Consider the following 19040-nt stretch of genomic DNA (forward strand, 5'->3'; position numbering starts at 1 on the left):
CAAAACTTTTAATTTAGAAGCATCTGCAAAGATTTTAACATATAAATAAATGTTTAAAGGCTATAGGATTCAGGACTTTACATCTTCAGGGACCGTTTTGCCTGATGTGTGTATATATATATGTTGGGCTGGAGCGATAGCACAGCAGGTAGGGTATTTGCCTTGCATGCAGCCAACATGGCTGACCCGAGTTCAATTCCTCCGCCCCTCTCAGAGAGCCCAGCAAGCTACTGAGAGTATCTCGCCAGCAGGGCAAAGCCTGGCAAGCTACCCGTGAGGTATTTGATATGCCAAACACAGTAACAACAAATTCTCACAATGGAGATGTTACTGGGCCCACTCGAGCAAATCGATGAAAAACGGGAGGACAGTGACAGTGATATATATGTTGTTTCTGAATTGAAGAGGTCAGTATACCTGTGCACACCTCATTGGTAGAGCCTGGGTCACCTGCCTGCCCTTGATTTTCAAGGTAAGCCAGGAAGTAAGCTAGTCAAGGAAGATGTCCAAAGATGCCAGGTGAGAAAAATATGTGGCAAATATCAACTAAAACAGTCGCCAAGGTTTGAGAAAGAGGAACTGAGTCAAGACTGAATGTTTAGGGCACCAAATTTCATCATGCAACCATTTACAAAGAAAATCTTCATTACAAGAAAACATTTTTCTTTGATGGAAGATTTGGGAAAAAGGTAACAGAAGACAACAATAACAAAAATCAATCACTTGGGATTGTAATCTCATTTTATTAAATGAATGATTGCCCTTAGGCCTTACTATGGACAATTCAGTTAGATCTTACGTTTCATTAAGAATAACATTAGGAGGCTAGAAAGAGTACAGGGGTTGAGGTACTTGCCTTCCATGCTGCTTAACCCTTAATTCAATCCCTGGACCAGATATTGTTCCCAGAGTACTGCCAGGATTGATCCCTAAGCACAGAACCAGAAGTAAGCTCTGAGCACTGCCAGGAATGGCTGAAAAATAGTAAAGTAAAGAATGAAAGAAAAGCTTATAATAGTTTGGTAAATTCCATTTACTGCCTGCACAGATGTCTATTATTCCTAATTAAGGATAGCATTTTCTAATACATTAATAACAAGGGTTTGACCAATAAAATGTGGACAATTTGTGTTTCCTCAACTTTCTGATATGTGATTTTCTAACAAATCAAAAGCACTCTCCTTGTATATCCTTCCTTATTCAACTCACTGTGTATATCTATATTAATAATTGATCTCCCAGGTTCTCTCACCTATATGCCAGCTATAAATAATTATGCCAACTCCTATTTTTTGAATCAGTCTGTTAAAAAAATATCTGACAAATCTTAATTGTGGTACTAGTGATGGCACAGATTTCAGTACCCAAATTACTCTGATGGGAACAATAATTCTATAAGCAGGGATGCCTATATATCTAAGAGGGGGAGAAAACAATATAAAAATTACTTAGATGAGCATTTATAGTATTTGCATAGATGCCATTGTGAATGCATCCTGGGCTGTCTGTGTAAATAATCTGAGGGCATTGTTTTTGTTATTGATATTTTGCTGCAGGTTTCTAAGATACTGATAATACAATTTGTTCCCCTGAGCATTTTTTTATGAATCTGGCAGCATATTAAAAACTCTCTTTTAGAAGACACAAAATCAGAGGGAATAAAATTAAAGTTCTAGGGAAAAAAGTGTTTTTGTTTGTTTAACCTTGGAGGCTTTCTGTTTCTTTGTTGAGACATTTTATTCAAGAAGACGCTACAATATGATCTGATTGACAATGAGTCCAGCTTCCCCAAACATTAGCTAAAAGTTTGGGATAAGTTCTTTTTTAAAAAAAATTATTCATTTTTTAATTTTTATATAAAAAATGAGGTACTGTTACAAACTTACAAACTTTCGTGTTTGCATTTCAGTCATACAATGATTGAGTACTCATCCCTCCACAGTGCCCATTCTCCACCACCAATGATCCCAGTATCCCTCCCACCCACGCTTGGGACAAATTCTTGACTACTCCCGACACTCTGTGTTCATTATAAGATGAGAAGAATAGCTACGTAATCTTCTTGCTTCCCAATACCAGTTGCTTTCCTCTTTTGAAGACGTGATTGGTGCTTTTAGAAAAAGTTTTAGTGCTTGTCTCTCCCTTGACTTCTAGCATGGGTTTGTGTACAATGAACATTCACAAAACGTTGAATTCTCCTTTGTCTTCAAACCCATTGATTCAACATGACCTTTGAAAGAAAAGGAGGAGTATAAAGGAAAGCTAGAGTGGTTTTGGAAGCTTCACTCTATGAAGTAATACTTCGGCTTCAGCATAATGTTGGTATTTGATCAAACGTAAAAAGCTTCAAGCTTTTAATGTCCTGCTGACACCGGTATCAACAAACCATTGAAGCGGAAGCTTTCTGGTGGCTGATTAGAGGGAAATTTTATTTCACTAGATTTAAGACTATGTATACCTTTTAGTAGATCTTTCTCAAGGATAAGCTACATCAGGCATTATAAATCAAATTTAAGAGCTTAAATAAAGGGCCCTTGATAATTTATATTATCACTCTGTTTTGGAAAGGTGATAAATGACTGCTTTTTATAGTGTAATTTAAAATAATAATATGGATTACAGTTGTGTTCAGTCACAAAAGTATAATTTAATAGTTTGAGCTTATAATAATGCTTCTCCCCACCCCGTTGGCAATGTCCACTTTTATATTTGCCCCCAAATAGCTTAATTGGGAATGAATAACTATGCTTGGTATTGGAGTCTAGTAAGGCTGAACATGTGTTTAATTGGAATTTTATATTGCTGTCTTGGAAAAACTTTACCCAGAGATGAAATTAAATGCAGGAGAATACAGACATTCCAATCCATTATGCAAAGTATAGCTCATGGTTGTGAGTTTGTTGTGTCAAAAGAACCCTCTAGGAGGGAGGAGTCGGTAGCTCATGTGAAGAATTGTAGACTTATTTATTTTGGTTGGGGCCATACCCAGTGGTGCTCAAGGCCACTCTCATTTGTTTCTAGGGGACCACATGGTACCTGGGATGGAATCCCAGTCTCTAGCCATGCAAAGCATACATGCCAACCCTTGAGGTATCTCTCAGCTCAAAGAATTAAAAAATTTTGATGAAGAGATTATTTATGAAGGTGTGATAAAATTAAGACAAGCAACAGTGAAGTATGCAGAAACTCCATGCCCTTTCCACTCCAGAACTGAGGAAGAAGAGATATTGCTGTTCCTAGATCTGATAAAGATTGTGACTGTGGGAGAAAGGACAAGTATTAGGTGCTGTAACCTCACTGCAGCATTAGGTTGCCCAGTGTAAAGGAGGAACCATGGTTCAGATCCTCGATCCATTTTTTGTTCTACTTTTCAATCTCCTTTCAGAATCTTCCATTTGGTTGGATTTAAGTGGAGCTAGAAAACAAGGAATTTCAGGTGATAGTTTAATACCTTGATAAAATGTATTAAGAGTTCTAATAGAAGATAAAATGTTTAGGCTAAGCAAATGTTTACTAATTTGGGGGATATACCAAACAATGTTTAGGGTCCCACTGGGCTACCAGGATCCTGGGTCCCCCAATGTTACTTGGGGGACCATGTAATGTCAGAAATTGAACCTTGGGGTTCTGTTTGTACATACATACCAGGCATGTAATCCTGCTCTTTGGATAACTCCTAACCCTCATTTATTAATATTTATGATTTCTTGCTTTAACTGCTATTCTAAAATTTCCTGCTGTTATAATAAAAACTGTTATTTTAACTATTTTAAACTGTTATTTTGACTCAGAAGTCTCACTTGAATCAGATGAAAGTGATTAAAATGTAGTATGAGTAATAACAGTATGATACTTTGAATGTCTATCATCTATGAAACTATATTAACACACGCACTTGGTTATTTAAGCATAACATTACATTTCTTATTAATAGGAAATTATAGACTATCTCCCAACACAATATAAAAACAAGTATTTCTTAATATATTGTTTTTTTCTCTCAACTTGCCTTGGAACGTATAATTTGCAAAAGGTTTCTACTCTGAGTACCAATGTTACCAGTCTCTCTGACTGTTGTTAGGAGGTGCTGCTTCATTGGTATGTGCCCTTTGTTGGTCAGTATTTAAGGAGGTGGATTCCATTGCACCTTTAGTGACATTTAGCCTAAAATAAGAGTGAAGCAATTTTTTTTTGTATGTCCAGGGGATCTTATGTGTGAGGGCTTTTTTGTTTGTTTGTTTTGGGGCCACACCTGTGATGCTCAGGGGTTACTCCTGGCTATACTTGGGGGACCATATCACACCCTAGTTGTCCCTGTGCAAGCCAAATGTTTTACCTGATGTACTATTGCTCTAGTCCCATGAGGCCTTATTTTTATAGAAATGCTAATGATTTTAGTAAGTACCACACTTTTTTGGTCATGTTCCTACCACATTTTGAATTAGGAACTTCAAAACCATTAGTGACACGTCAGATGGCACCTCCTATGAAGGCCTTCCTTTCAGTAAGTTTTCTGCCCTTTCATTCTGGGTCTCTCTTCCCAGTCTACAAGGGCAACAGACCTGCTGATTCCATTGAGTTTCTAACTCCTATCCAAGATCAATAGTCTAAGAAGGTAAAGAATAGCCTAGACTATCTCCTGGGGACATGATGTCTTAAGCTGGTACTGAAGAAATTTGAATTAATTCTACAAATCACATGTGGAATTAATAATAAAGCCATAACTTCAGGTTTGTATAGGCAAAGGATAAGATATTAGCATAATACTTTAAAAATATGCCATATTAAATTAATTTTTTATTTAATTAAAAATGCCCAGGAAAATCTACAATGCTTGAATTTAATGTTAATGAAAAACTTAATGAGAAGAATGTAAAAGAGCATTTAATATTAGCTTTAAAAATCAATTTCCATTATTAAATAGAATCACAAAAAACACATTGAAATAGCATAAATGAGGATGTACTTTTTAAAATAATGGTGTTGCTACTCATAATTACAAGAAAGAGTTGACAATATTTTAAATGAGTTAACTTTGGCCCACCATGCTCACTTCATGGTGTGAAGAAAATAGCACTTGAAAGATATTTTCCTTTAATTTGTTCTAAATTACAGCAAAGTGCTCTGCAAGAAGCAAGTGCTTATGCTAATTAATTCTGAGTAAAGAAGGTCACTGGTATACATAGGACTCATTTTGTGGTTTTCGTTATAGATTTTTTTTTGCAATTAGAAGTCTTCACTAGGCATTCTAAACACATGCAAATTTTTATTTTTTAAATCTAGCATTAAGGATTTAGGCACATATGATGTTTTAATAAAATTTTAAATGAAATAACAGTAATGAAATTTACTTAAGAAATAAAATATATGGAAAATATGGTTCATAATTATATATTTTATCTAAACCCCAATACTATAGCTGAAATTTTTTATAGTGTATTAAACTGCATACATTATTGTATTTCAAATTTTATAACATAAAGAATAAATGACTATGAAGGTCCAAAATTAAAGTACAGTTGTTAGGGTGCTTGCCTTGTTTATGTAGCTGACTTGGGTTTGATTCCTCATACCCCATATGGTTTCCCCAAGCCCACCAGGAGGGATCCTTGAGTACAGAGTCAGGAATAAGCCCTGAGCATTTCTGGGTGTGCCCTTCCCCCAAAGCGAAAAAGAATATGAGTGTTCTGCCATCTTATATTAAATACTGAAGATAAAATTTTAAATGCTGTAATTATTGTGAAAAATCTAAGATAGCCAAAATTTCATCATGCTTTTGTGAAGCTACTAAGTCCATATTTCTAAAATAGATAACTTTATAATGTTTACTTTTCATCTTCAGTTATGAAATACTTAGTTTTTAAATGTGTAAGTGATTTTTATGACAAAAACTACAGATCTGTAAAATATGTTGACTTATATATATAAAACACATGCTATAATATAATTTTGAAACATGATAGAGTATTGGATAACATGCATCAGAAATGTTATTTACTTGCCTCATTGCCACTGAAGCTTATGTAATGTTATAAAACAATTTGCTTCAATAAAAATAATATTAAATAAAAAGTCTACCCTGTGGGGGGTATGGTGCTGCCAGCAGGTCAATCTGTACCTGTGAAGTGAGTGCATCAGCAGCCTGATGGCACCTTCAGACTTTCAGATACCCCAAAATTGCTGCTGTGCCTTTGGCCAGACCCCAAAAACTTGGGGCAAAGTTTATCAAGAAAGTAAACGGCCAAAAGTTAGGTATGTGGGAAACAAACCCACAAACCACCTCTGGCTCAGCTATTTAATTGGAGGCATGGCCTCTCTGGTTCCTGATTGAACTTCTTAATAGCCATGATCCCAGAGACTCAGAAAGAAATCTCGAAACCGAGCGGCTTTTGGCAGAAATGTGTCTGGTCTCTGTAGTACATTACCAGTGCTGGGCCAACCCAGGTGGGAATAGGTTTCATGCCTTGGCCTGTTCCCCCCGGCGGCCCAGTGGCCGCCATTCTTCAGAGGCCACTGGACAGTCAGGTTTGGGCCCCCAGTGACAAGACACGCAGGGCCTCGCGGGATGGTGGGGAGCCGGGCCTGTCCTCCCCACCCCAACGAGACCCCAAGTCATCGCCCATGAATGGCCTCTCTGGCTCCTGATCAAGCTGCTTAATGGCCTTGATCCCAGAGAATCAAATACAAATATCGAAACCCAGTGGCTTTTGGCAGAAATGCATCCAGACCCTGCAGTAGGTTACTGTCACCGAGCCACCCCAGCGGGGAAAGGGTGTTGTCCCTCCGCCTGCTCCCCCTTGGCAGCTCGGTGGCCATCATCTTCCAGAGGCCATTGGACAGTCAGGTCTGGGCCTACAGTGACGAAACTTGTTGGGTCTCACAGGATGGGGGTGGAGCCAGGCCTGTCCTCCCCACCCCAACCAGACCCCAAGTCATTGCCCACGAATGGCCTCTCTGGCTCCTGATCAAGCTGCTCAACAGCCATGATCCCAGAGACTCAGGAGCAAATCTCAAAACCCAGTGGCTTTTGGCAGTAATCCCTCCAGACTTCACAATCACAAATCACAAATCATCCTGTTAATCGTCGATTGCCTCGAGCAGGCCCCAGTAACATCTTTTTCATCCTAGCCCTGAGATTATATTCAAGGCTCTTTAGGAGAATGAGACCCATCATTGTTACTGGTATTTGGCATATTGAGTACGCCACGGGGAGTTTGCCAGACTCTGCCTTGTGGGCAGGCTACATTAGGTAGCCTGCCAGTTTGTCCAAAGTAGGAACGAGATAATAAGATGTCATAGTGAGGTGTCGCGTGGCCGCAAATGTGGCCGTGCGGTTCCCGGAGCTCGTTTTTATAGTCTCTGGGTCTTGGCTGTTGATGGGATTACACGGCCAAATAAATCTGTAATCCCTCCAGATTTAAGTGTTAAAATTTCGGAATTTCAAAATCACATGGCCCTACTGCAGCCATGCGACAACATATGTTATTCATAACCAGCAATAGAACACAAATTGTCTACTGTTGTCTTTTCAGCAGATCTGAGTGTTGGGGTAAAATCTCAAATAATAATGGTGTGTCTGGTGTCAAAATATTGAATGTGATCAAAGTAGAGAGAGAGTAATGTGGAAATCATCTGCCCCACAGGTATGGGGAGGGTATGGGATGGGGGTATACTGGGGATTTTGGTGGTGGAGAATGGGCACTGGTGAAGGTACGGGTGTTTCATTGTATGACTGAGACTTAGACCCGAAAGCTTTGTAACTGCCCTCACGGTGATTCAATAAATAAAATTATAAAAGTTGAAAAAAAAGTCTACTCTGTTAACTTGGTTTGTTTTTTCCATTGTTGAACTCAAATGAAAACTATAGACGGTTTGTATTATTGTTTCATTTATTTAATTTGTTTTCTCTATATATTATATGAGTAAATCAGTGTTTTTATTTATGATACTGACTTGCTTTATCTTCCTGCTTTTTTTTTTTTTGCTTTTTGGGCCACACCCAGCGATGCTCAGGGGCTCAGGGGTTACTCCTGGCTCATGCACTCAAGAATTGCTCCTGGCGGTGCTCAGGGGACCATATGGGGTGCTGGGAATCGAATCTGTGTCGGCCATGTTGGCTGCGTGCAAGGTAAACGCCCTACCCGCTGTGCTATCGCTCCAGCCCTCTTCCTGCTTCTTAAGTAACTTAAAAGACATATCCATTTTTTTCACTTAGCCTAATATCTAAGTTCATATATATTATTGCTAATGCAAAGAATTTCATCTTTCTTTGTAGCTAAATAGTATTCCATTGTGTATATATAGCACATCTTCTTCATCCATTAATTGATTGATAAGTTCCTTAATTTGTTTACAGTTATTGACTATTATAAATAGCTGTAAACATGTTGCAATGAACATGTATATAGCTCTTTAAGTTAGTGTTTTTGTACTTTTAAGCTTAATATTCAGCAGTGGGATGATTATATGGGATTTTAATGGAACATTTTTAGACTTATAAATATTTCATTTCATAATTGCTGCACCAACTTACATTCCCATCAACAGCATATAAAGGCTCTCTTTTCCATGTCCTACCCAGCACTCATTGTTTTCTGTCTTTTGGCTAATAGCTGTTTTCATAAATATTAGATGAAATCTCATTGTTTCAATTTGCATTTTTCTAATAAAAAGAGGCAATGAACATCTTTTTATATACCTATTTGTCATCAGTATATATATATATATATATATATATATATATATATATATATTGCTTTTTGGGTCACACCCGGCAATGCACAGGAATCACTCATGCCGGTGCTCAGGGGACCATATGGGATGCTGGGAATTGAACCCAGGTCGGCTGCGTGAAAGGCAAACGCCCTACCAGCTGTGCTATCGCTCCAGCCCCTATATTCTTTGGAGATGTGACTATTTAGATCTCCTGCCATTTTAAAAATAAGTTTTTTAATTGTTTAATTTTACCTTGAGTTCTCTGCCTGTTCCAGTTTCTAACTCCTTGTCAGATGAGATGTGCAACTATCTTGTCCATTCAGTAGAATATCATTTCATATTGAGTAACTTTCACAGGTCAGAAACTTTATTTGATATAGTTCCCTTTTGAAGAACTTCCCTTCTAATTCCAAAAATTCTCAAAAAGTTGTTTTATCTAAAATGTTTTATTATTTAATAGGCAGAATTCTCCCTTTTAAACTTTTCTATGCCTAACAGAATCAGCCCCCCCCCCTTTTGTTCTGATTCTGTCTATCCTGTTACTTGTATCATGTAATATTGCATTTATTACTTATATATTCCTTTCTCCCTGAGATGAGTTACATGAGACTGAGATGAACTTTTGTTACTCTTTATAGCCCTATTACCTAGGAACCTCTTTGGGCCACAGCAGTCTCTCAAAAAATATTTATTTATAAGCATTTAGAAATGATTAGCCTACTGTTAGTGCTGTCCATGTATATAATAATAGTCATGAAGACAAATTAAATGTATTAAACTTTTCATTTAGGTTTTTATTCCCTGAATCAGAGCTCAGCAAAGTTCCCCTTAAAGGGCCAGATTGAAAATGTCACAGGTTTTATCAACATCTCATTCTGTGTTGCAGCTTCTCAACTCTATCACTGTGGCCTGTGAGCTGTAATATAAATTGTGAAAATGAATCGGATGGCTGTGTTCCAGTAACTTTATTTACAGAGAAGGCAGCAGCAGGAATGGGTTCTGCCAATTCCTGCTCTAAATCATTGCTTTGTGGGGTAGAAGAAGAGGGAATAAAGATTCCATCCATGTATCATAATAATTACTAGAAAGTGTTTTAAAAAATAAGTGCTTGCTGAAGCTAAAAGCATCTTTAAGAATGAGACACCATTGAACAAGCAAGTGGAAACAAATATAAATAAGTGGTACTACATTAAACTAAGAAGCTTCTGCACCTCAAAAGAAACAGTGACCAAAATACAGAGAAAGCCCACAGAATGGGAAAGAATATTTGCCCAATACCCATCTGATAAAGGATTAATATCCAGGATATACAAGACACTAGTACAAGAAAAAAACCTCCAACCCCATCAAACATGGGGAGAAGAAATGAACAGAAGCTTCCTCATAAAAGAAATACACAAGGCAAAAAGGCACATGAAAAAATGCTCCACATTGTTAATCATCAGGGAGATGCAAATCAAAACAACAATGAGAGATCATCTCACACCACAGAGACTGACACATATTCGAAAGAACAAAAGCAACCAGTGCTGGCCTGGATGTGGAGGGAAAAGGGACACTCTTTCACTGTTGGTGGGAATGCCGACGGGTCCAACCTTTCTGGAAAACGATGTCGGTATTCCTTCAATAACTAGAAATTGAACTTCCATATGACCCCACAATACCACTTCTAGGAATATATCCCAAGGCTGCAAAAAAGCACAGTAGAAATGACAACTGCACCTGGATGTTCATTGCAGCACCATTCACAATGGCCAGAATCTGGAAATAACCCCAGTGCCTGAGAACAGATGACTGGTTAAATAAACTTTGTTACATCTACACAATGGAATGTGTTAGGAGAGATGTTAGGAGAGATGAAGTTATGAAATTTTCTTATAAGTGGATGGTCATGGAGAGTAGCATGCTAAGTGAAATGAGTAAGAAAGAGAGGGACAGACATTTAATGACTGCACGCCTTTGTGGAATATGAAATAACATAATATGAGACTGATACCCAAGGACAGTAGAGACGAGAGCCAGTAATATTGCTCCATAGTTGGAAGCCTGCCTCATGAGCTGGGGAGGAAGGCAGCTGGAATAGAGAAGGAATCACTAAGTCAATAATGGTTGGAGAAATTGTTAGGAATGGGAGATGTGTGCTGAAAGTAGACGAAGGACCAAATGCAATAGCCTTTCAGTATCTGTGGAGCATGGCAACAGGCGCCAGAGCAGATAAGATCTGTCCCTGCATAGCAGATAAGACCTGTCCCTGAATAACTACCCAGTGCATTTTGTCTGGGCGCATTTCACAAGCACCAGGTATCAGGCCTTGAGTCTCTCCCAACCCCTAAGAATTGTCACCTATGCTTAGCGAGTCATTCCTAACTAACATCTAGCCCTACTTGGGATTGGGCCGGGGCAAAGCAGAATTGGAAAGGTGATAGGTCAGTAATGCTAAATTTTATGCAATTGGACTGTCCTCTTAAGCCAAGACCCTCTATAAAATATTTGTGTTTGGCAATAAAGTGGTCATCAGCTGTCTCCCAGAGTGGTTTCTCCCCGTGCCCATCCTCCTTCGCCCCACATCTGCCCAGACCCAGTGCACAACGTGTCTGGGCACGTTGGGGAAATACTCTTCTCCAACAAGTATCTATATTGCAAACCATAATGCCCAAAAGTAGAGAGAGAGCATGGGGAAAATTGTCTTCCATAAAGGCAAGGGGGTTGGAAAGGTGTGTGTGGGGGTGTATACCTGGGGACGTTGTTCGTGGAGAATGTTCACTGGTGGAGGGATGGGTATTCAATCATTGCATGACTGAAACTCGAACATCAATTTTTTGTAACTGTATCTCACGGTACTTCAATAATAAAAAATTAATATTTGCAATATAAAGTATAATGTTCATATGTTTGGAAATATCTTAATTTTTGTTCCCTAAAAACAAAGTGAAAATAAAACAAGTTTTCCACTTTTTGTTCCCTGTCACCATTAAAACTAAACCATGATGTTGTAGTAGATATGAAAGTCAAATGTGCTGACTATGAAAGTCAAACGTGCTGACAATACAGGGAGGAGAATAAAAGTGCAGAAGAAAGACAAAAGATAGAAGTAAATGTGGTCATGACTTTTGTTTAAAAATATAGGATCAAATTTTCCCACAAGTGGACTGTTAAGAAAATTGAAGAAAATCTGGGTGTTGCTTGCTTATTTAGATTTGGAGAGAACAAATGTGATAGAGCATTGCTTGTCCAAACATATTTGCTTATATACTTGCCAAAAAGATTTTGAAAAAATATGTCTTCATTCACACATTCTAACTTGATATCCAAAAGTGTTTATAGTTAAGATACAATTTTCAACATATAATAATGACATCCAAAAATAAAAAGTAATTTCACCTTTTGTGTCCTATGGTAACTAATATTATAGCAGATTTTACGTTTTTTTTTAATTTGGAATGCATTTAAGTTTACAAAAAACCTGTTGAGAATTTCTTGTACACCACTCACCCAGCTTCTAGACTCTAATAGTGCATTTCACACAAACATCGTACCACTTTCAAAAATAGGAAATTAATACTGGAAATATACTTCAAAAAATCCCCTTCCATATCCTTTTCTGTTTTTGTTGTGATGATTGGAGGCTGCAGACATGCTTGGGTGAGGTGCTCACACATGTGGCCATGGAGCTTTCTGGGATCACACTCTTTCTTGGTTGTGGTATGGTTGTACTCCTTTAGCTGTGGTGTTTCTGCAGACTGTGGGTGCAATGCTCACCACAGGATGCTGTAGTGTTCACACAGACTTGCCAGCGTTTTATCTTTCTGGCTGTGGTGATTACACATCATTTAGAGTTACTCTCCAGAGGTTGCCTTCTTTTATTTGTAAGGCTCACACATACCTGGCTGTGGTGTGCCAGAGAAACCATTTGTGGCACAGGAAATCAGAGAGAAAAGAGCTACCAGGCTCAAACACAGAGCTGGCAGGATCAGCTCAGCATGTGCAATGAGGCTGTGAATTGAATTTCCTCTTGGAAGATGGATATATAGCCATTTGGCTATGCTCCCAGCTCCCAGTGAATATACTATTAAATAACTCTAATCTTTATTCTAATTTCACACTTTTCCCAAACTTCACTTTCAGTTGCAATTTCCATTCTATGATTCTACCTTGCATTTTAGGTGTTATGTTTTATCTCTATTTTGTGACAACCCCTCAATCTTTCATTACTTCCATGACCTGATTGCAGTTGAAGTATCATTTTATAGAATGTGCATCAATTAAAATTTTCAGATTTTTAAAACAACTGAGCTGAGATTATGTTTAATTGGGAAGGATATCAAGAAGTTAAGTGCCCTAGAATATCATTCAACATGATGCTGCTATATGGCTTTGTACTATTTGTGTTAACCTTGATCACTTGACTAAAGAAGCTTCTACACAGAAACATTAGTACTCTGCAATTAGTGATGATTTTGGTTATGCATTTTGTATCTTTTCTACAGCAATTATTGGTGTGTTTGTCTATTGGTAATAATGTTTTTCCTCATTCCTTCTATACTTATTATTTGGAATTCTTCTGTAGAGAATAACTATTGTTGCTCTTAACTCATTTATTCAATTATTTATATCAATATTGACATAGATATTTATTACATGGTTTATAGTCCAATGCTTTTATTACTTTGTTATTCACAATTATTTCAACTTGGACTTTGGGAGCTTCATCAGGTTTGTTCCTGTGTTTTTTGGATATGGCCCCCATATTTTATTACTTTCTGTCACAATAAGTGATTAAATTTTTCTCTTGTGTTTTTCCTACCCCAATTCTGGAACAAACTTCTTCTCCAAGAACCTTAATTCCCTCAACTGGTGATACTGTGATAATTTCACTTCTATTCCTTTGAAAAATAAAAATATAGACAAGGGATATGAGCATGGGGCTAGGAGTCATCACAGAACACCTCAGATACAAGCAACATTTGCAAGCAACTTGCTTTTCCTGGTATATCTAGTAAGGTTAAATAAAATAAAATATTATTAATTTTATTATACTTTTATTTGTAGTTTTTTACTGTTAAGCTATTTAAAAGTATGTGATAATATATAGAGAGGGAGAGAAGAAAGAGAGATTCACAAACTCTTAGAAATCCAATATTTTACTTTGTTTTATTCTTTTTAGTTTTGTATTTTTATTCCGGTCTCTCTAAAAGGGTTTTATCCTAAAGTGTTATACTTTTATCTTGATAATATTTTATTCATTACCTTTTCATATTTGTCTGCATTAAAATATAAAATTAAAAGAACTAAAACTATCCATGAACATACCAAACATTATATATTTTCTTCTATAATGAGAAGTCATTTAAATTACTATTAGTACACAATGGATCAGAGCACTCAACTTGCAAAATTATTTGTTTCTTCTTAGTCATTCATTAGTGATTATTAATTTTTTAGAAATAGAATTAGAATCTTTACTAAGACTTAACAAAAATTATTAATTATGCCTGCTACTCTCTCATTTGCAAGCAACTTATTTTGCCTGACAAAGTAAGGTTAAGTAAAATAAAATATTATTAATTTTATTATACTTTTATAATATATACTTTTTGTTTATAATGTTTTCTGTTAAATTGCCTTTATCGCAATAATGGTTTCTCCAGAAAATTAGAGTTGCAGATAGTTTATCCAATTTAATACTATTCATCATAAAACTTAATTTATAAAGTCAATTCTATTGTTAAACCAATGAACCAAACAAGGCAATGCTTATATTTAACTTTATTAGATATTTAATATAGGTGAAACACAAAGTGTTGATCAAGGGTTTTCATCAGAAAAAGAAAGACACCATTTTTTCTCTCTTTGTTTTCATCAATATTTATCTCCAGAAATGTTTTTTAACAATAGTTAGGGATTGAATGAGGTGAAATTTCTAATGACAGTAGTCATGACATCTGCTGTTTCATATGCATACCCATTTAGAATAGTTCAACAAAATTAAAAATAACATATTTCTACTTAGTATTTAATATTTTTGGGGATGCCACACATGTGGTGATACTCAGAAGTCCCTCCTAGTCCTGCACTTAGAAATCACTCTTGGTGGTGCTCAAGGGACTATATATATATGATAGAATCCATGTTGGTGTGTGCAAGGCAAACACCTTACCTGCTGTATGATCTCTCTGGTTTATTAATTTTTAACAAAAAATATGTAAGCACTTGGAAAAACATGACGCCCTACACAGGGTTTATAATTCCTTTATTTCACTGATATCATTATTTTGATTTTTTTCTCTGTTTAGTGTTTAGTGGTATCAGTGTTTCCCAGAGTGGGCAATACCATCACCATACCACACCACCACAACCACCACCACCACCACCCCCTGCCTGGAGAGGTTGCTAAATAATCAAGTGGCTGGATTATAACCTTGGGTCCAGTGGGGGCTGGGGGGGGTTCATTCTATTTGTTTTCTTGAAGAAGGTTAATTTTGAGGGGATGATTAATGAACTTTTTTTTTTATTTATGAAAAGGGGAAATTTGGGAACATTTGGGTGGTATGGAGGGTGTTCTTAAGTTAAGGTATCAGTAAAGTTAGAATTAAAAGCATTAAAAACTTTTTTGCTTTATTCAGAGAGGGGAGGAATTGTTGGGCCACACTCTGCATTAGTTAGGGCTACTACTCTTGGCTGTGTGCCTGCAGGTGATGCTTATGGGAACCATATGCAATGTCCCTAACCAAGGTCAGTTGTATCCAAGGCAAATGCCCTTACCCCAGCATACCATCTATAATATCTTGTTATTTTTAAAAATATAGGGCAGAATTATGTAAAGAGAGAATACACACACATCATTCCTGGCCTTATTTCCCTTGAATCATTTGAATCTGTATGGTATATGTCCTCAGCTTAAAAACAGTAAAAGCATGAAGTACAGCTCCCCCTTATATATAGGGGATATGTTATAGGACCCTTCAATGGATACTTAACATCATGGATAATAGCAAAAATTACATATTGCTGTGCTTTTCTCTATACATATATGGCTATGACAAAGTTTAGCTTAAAAATTAGACTTAGTAAGAGATGACTAACAACAACTAACAACTTAGAAAAAGATAGAACAACTAAAACAGTTATGTGAATGTTCTCCCTTTAAATATCTTACTGCATATATTTGCAATATCAGGAATTGTTCCCACACCTACCACATACAAAGGTAGTTTTTTCTTATTGAGCTATTGCCCTAGTTCCTTTATGTGTAAGTGAATACAGTTGAGAGTGGGTAACTGAAACTGCACAAAGAAAACTGTGAACAAGAGGAAACTACTATATTTCATTGACTGTGAAAGCCTACACATCCAATATAGACATTTAATATTTTTTTTATCAGACAGAGGTCATAGATCCATCACTGTTACTGTCACTGTCCTCCGGTTGTTCATCGATTTTCTCGAGCGGGCCCAGTAACATCTCCATTGTGAGACTTGGTTGTTACTGTGTTTGGCATATCAAATACATCACGGGTAACTTGCCAGGCTTTGCCGAGCAGGTGAGATACTCTCGATAGCTTGTCGGTCTCTCCAAGAGGGGCGGAGGAATTGAACTCGGGTTGGCCATGTTGGCTGCATGCAAGGCAAACGCCCTACCGCTGTGCTATCGCTCCAGCCCCATAGATCCATAGAGGATTCCAAAGTCTTAGAAGATGGAGGCCTAAGTGTTTAGGAGGATTCTGGATCCATGAAAGTTTGAGTGGAGAAAAGTCTTCTATAAGTAGAAGCAGGTGTGAACGAGAAATAACACTTTATCAGTATTAAGTTGTTGAGTTTGCAGAGTTTTTGCTCTAGTATTTGGTCTACCCTGACAAAAGAATAGCAGACGGTGCTGGATAGGGTCTTACTGCTGCAGGGATAAAGTGGTCTTTTCAGATGAGAACTGCGACATCAGGGCAGGGAATTGAATGGAAGCCAATGCCAGTTCTATGGGTCTGGAGCAGGTCAGGAAAATCCATACCCCAGGTCAAAGAGAAGAGATTATAGGTTGCACCAAGTACAGATTTCATAGTTGAGGGGAGCTGGGGGCAATTACTCTCAGTGGATGCCACTTAACCCAGATCCATGCCCAGGTATCACTTTCTCCCCTCAATGTCACAAGGCACATCTAATCCTCACATTCAACCACAGTTTTGAAAAGATAAATGAAACTCTCGAAGATGTTTTATTCAAAGAAACTGTTCAATCTACCCTCGACAGGGAGTAGAACTTTCAGTTTTGTTTTTTTTAAATCTTAAAAAAAATTAAACCCAGAACCTCATACATGGAAAGCAAGTACTCTATGGCTGAGCTAATCCCCCAGTCAAGAAGACTTGAAATTGAAAAACCCCAGAGTATCTTTAATGGAAAAAAAATCCAGGATTTTCATTAATTTGAAAAATATTAAATAATTCATTTTTTTATGAAGACACATTTTGTGTAAATAAGGTTTGACTGTGTTAGTTTATTCTCTGTTCATGTTGTAGCTATACAATCTAGTTTAAATTAAAAATAGTTATGGAAGAAAATTTCTAAGAATACATATGCTGTGGGCTGGAGTGATAGTACAGCTGGTAGGGCATTTGCCTTGCAAGTGGCCAACATGGCCGACCCGAGTTGCGCCCCTCTCGGAGAGCCTGGCAAGCTACCAAGAGTATCTCGCCCTCACGGCAAAGCCTGGCAAGCTATCCGTGATGTATTTGATATGCCGAACACAGTAACAATTGTCACAATGGAGACGTCACTGGTCCCACTAGAGCAAATTGATGAACAACGGGAGGACAGTGTCAGTGACAGTGACATATGCTGTATAATATTTCAGAACTTTCTATTTTTGAAGTTTCAGCACTTGTAAGGAGTGCAAGATCTGTCCTTTGGGATATATTCCCTGGTGATGTGAGTTCATATGGAATGTCAAAGCACAGAGCATGGACATGCTGTATGGTTTCTTTCATGCAAAACACTTTACTAATGATATATTTTGTCAAGTTGTTATATGTGACTCTCCTCCTTTAATGTACCTTAACTGGAAGGATAATTGACTAACAGTTTTTACCAAGTCCACTGAGAAGAAAACTTTAATTTCACTTAAGAAGTTGTTAAATTGAGCTTTTATCTCACCTGTTAGTTCAAGTCAATGTTTCTTTTGAGACATAAATATAGTAATGTTACCTGTGACATATTTGATATGCCATACACAGTAACAAGTCTCACAATGTTACTGGGCCCCTTGAGCAAATTGATGAACAATGGGAGAACAGTGACAGTGACAGTGACATAATAAAATATCATGGAGAAATATGATCCCAAAGCTTAAAAAATTACACATACTATTTTAGTGTGTAAACCACATAGCAGTAACAAGAGCCGCTTTTGTAAGCTGTAGTAATTGTTTCAGGTCAAAAGAATTTCTTTCTTAAAGTATATTATTCAAATTGTATTCTAAGCATGATGAATTTTTACTTGGAAACATATTCATGATTTCTTCCAGAGCTCCATCTTGTGATTAGTGGCCATGTTTTGAGGTACCTATAGGAATAGTTGAAATACGGATTCTAGGAAGGTTCAGAGATTCTCCCAGTCTCTACCAAAGGACCTTATTTGATTTTCATACCTATTTCCTATTGATTCAGTTTTTAAACAGGGTTATTATCAGTTTTCCATAATTAGAAAATAAATGCTATGAAAATAAAGCCTTGTTCACCCTAGTACTTTCAGTTTCTACATTGGCATTTGGTTCTTCAAAAGAAATTTGTAAGCATTCATATTAAGAGTAAACATGTTTTCTTAAAATAGGAAATCTTCCTAAAAACATTTTTTATTAGGGTAATACTGGTGATTGCATGTTTCATGAATTTTTGTTTTGTTTTGTTTGGGGGCTATCCTCAGCTGTGCTGAAGGCTTACTGCTGGCTCTGTGCTCAGGAGGTCTCAAGGGACTGAATGGGGCACCAGGAATCAAATCTGGTCAGCCACGTGTACGGTAAGTCCTTTCCCTACTATCCTATCATTCTGGCTCTATGTTTCAGGAATCATTAAAAATTCTTAATTGAGGTAACATTGATTAACATTATTGTGTATTTCAGAAATTCTTTTTTTCTGACTCTTCAAAAGTATTCACTTCACACAACAACCAAAGTGCTAAAATCCCTCCATCTCTATCTATTGAAATCCCATCAGGAAACTTCTAGATATTAATTATGAAGTCATTTTTCTTTACAAGAAATTAAGTAAAGATCCAATCTATGATTTTTAGCTTATGGGAATATCATGCTGTTGATCACTACCAAATGCAAGAAGTAGTTCA

The sequence above is a fragment of the Sorex fumeus genome, unplaced genomic scaffold (assembly GCF_029834395.1).
Source record: "Sorex fumeus unplaced genomic scaffold, SorFum_2.1 ptg000009l, whole genome shotgun sequence".
Lineage (NCBI taxonomy): Eukaryota > Metazoa > Chordata > Mammalia > Eulipotyphla > Soricidae > Sorex > Sorex fumeus.